The sequence below is a fragment of the Amphimedon queenslandica genome, unplaced genomic scaffold (genome assembly GCF_000090795.2).
Source record: "Amphimedon queenslandica unplaced genomic scaffold, v1.1 AMPQUscaffold_7699_Cont20352, whole genome shotgun sequence".
Taxonomy (NCBI): domain Eukaryota; kingdom Metazoa; phylum Porifera; class Demospongiae; order Haplosclerida; family Niphatidae; genus Amphimedon; species Amphimedon queenslandica.
The window spans coordinates 1-2,190 of NW_003552019.1; the positions used below are offsets into that span (position 1 = coordinate 1).

The 2,190-nt window shown below is 33.3% G+C and overlaps 1 long non-coding RNA gene across 1 annotated transcript; it reads left to right on the forward strand.

Moving 5' to 3' along the window:
* The first annotated feature begins 1,110 nt into the window (after positions 1-1,110).
* LOC109591612 (uncharacterized) lies at positions 1,111-2,190 on the forward strand. The gene is made up of 4 exons (XR_002189900.1): positions 1,111-1,292; positions 1,551-1,625; positions 1,935-2,060; positions 2,122-2,190. It is a non-coding gene; the product is annotated as an uncharacterized LOC109591612 (long non-coding RNA).

The following is a 2,190-nucleotide window of genomic DNA, read 5'->3' on the forward strand; positions in this document are numbered from 1 at the left end:
ACTAATAGTACAGGGTGTTGGCCAAATTTTGCCAAAATTTAAAAGGAGAGAAATATTAGTTTTAATAATATTTTCTGATGCATATACATTTACTTATGTTTTGTAGCAAGTTTGAGCTGATTCTGATCAAAATTGGATTTTTATGAATTTTTAAAGTTACTCAAAAATTTGTGTAAAACATGATTATTGACAAAATAATGTAATGAGATGCAAATGATATTCACGAGCATAATACTCAATGCAACATCATGGGGGCCTCTCTAAGTCACTAGAACAATTGCAACATGTGGAGTTAACTTCAATTAATTAACTGTTACTGCTACATGTATATCCTTGCTTGTTTAGAATGATTCAAATGTTTAATTGTTTGTACCGTACAGCAGGAAATTTTGGAGGGACTAAAATTGGTGAATTGCTAAATTTTGGTGATTTGCAGATTTTAATTTAGTGAATTAGTGGCCACGTGCCATTGAGCATGCGTATAATGGTTCAAAATGGTGAATTTTATTTTGGCGAATGGCTATCAATATGCCAAATTCACCAAATTTAATTCCCTCCAAAATTTCCCGCTATACGGTATTGATAGTTTAAGACAGGGTTAAGTTTATAAGTTAACCATTCAAAAATTGTATAGATTACTCTCTATTTATGTATATACCGTATTTGCTTGATTAAAGGGATACTGGCGCAGTTTATGGAAGAGCTAGTACATGGAAAGTTTATAAACAAAAATGGCTGCGGTGTGCAAATGCTACACACAAATTTTCAAGTACATGTTAAATAGCAGCTCAGTGTATGTACAATGACATAAACATAAACATAATGTACATAAACTATACAATGACATCACTTTAATACAATAAATAAATCAATCCATATATACCAGCACATACTTACATCCAGTCATCATTTAGTGTATATTAGCAAGAATAACATTAACCTTCCTCTACCTGTCATGACATGAACCATATGTGTATACATGTACCACACAATAAGCTGACATCAGCCTACACAGGGAATCATATGTTTGACTGTAAGATACAATGAACTAGCACATGATAGACAAGAGAACATGATAGACAATGTGCTTAAGTACATGCTAAGCTTTATAGTGATCAGTATTAAGTATAGACTCAGTAATTATATATACATTATTATTATTAATACAATATTCACTAGGTCAGTACAGTGTTCTTAGAGCTAGTGATGATGATGATGATACTCCCCCACCAGTACCAGCCTATAATCCTAATGGAGTACAAGAATACTCTGAACTGAAGAGAGAGGGAGAGGTATAATAAACAAAATACCAGACATACAATAACAATAATGTATAATAGAAAAAGAATAAACAACAACAACAACAACAACAAGGAACTGGTCCAATTTATTCAATTACACTCAATCAAGACGATGATACTCCTCCTCCTGTCCCTCCTGCCTATAATCCTGAGGGAGTACAGCAATACTCTGTATTGAAGAGAGAGGGAGAGGTCAGTGATTAATGAGAGAGTCTTTTAAAAATGGATCATATAATGTATCATTAATAGAATAAGGGTCAACAGGGTCTGTCTACTGGTGCTACTGGACTATATTCAACCATTAATAAAAATACCAACAACCAGGTATGGATACATGTACATTATCCACTCTTGACATAATGTATTGGGTTTAATGAACTACATGTACATAATGTATTGGGTTTAATGAACTACATGTACATAATGTATTGGGTTTAATGAACTACATGTACTTAATGTATTGGGTTTAATGAACTACATGTACATTATGTAATACCACCTTATAGTAACTAATATACACATACCACAAGTACATGTAAATGCATTAGTATAGGTATGTACATTAGTATAAGGTATATTAGTACATAAAGTATGTACATTAGTAATTAAGGTTCATGTTGTTATATTCAATAGGTGTTAGTTGATGAATCAACTCATAAGCCAGTGTATGCTGATCTGGCTATTGCTGCTAAAGGGAAGAGACCACAGGCAGCACCAACACAAGAACAACCAGTGGTATATGCATCAGTTAACAACAAAGTAATGATAATGTACATGTACATGTAATGGTATCTTATACATCCTCTCCCTCTCCTCCTAGTCTGTTCCTCCTCCCATTCCTCCTCCAGCTGCTCCTCATAAAGTATTGTATGCTGATCTATCAATAGCA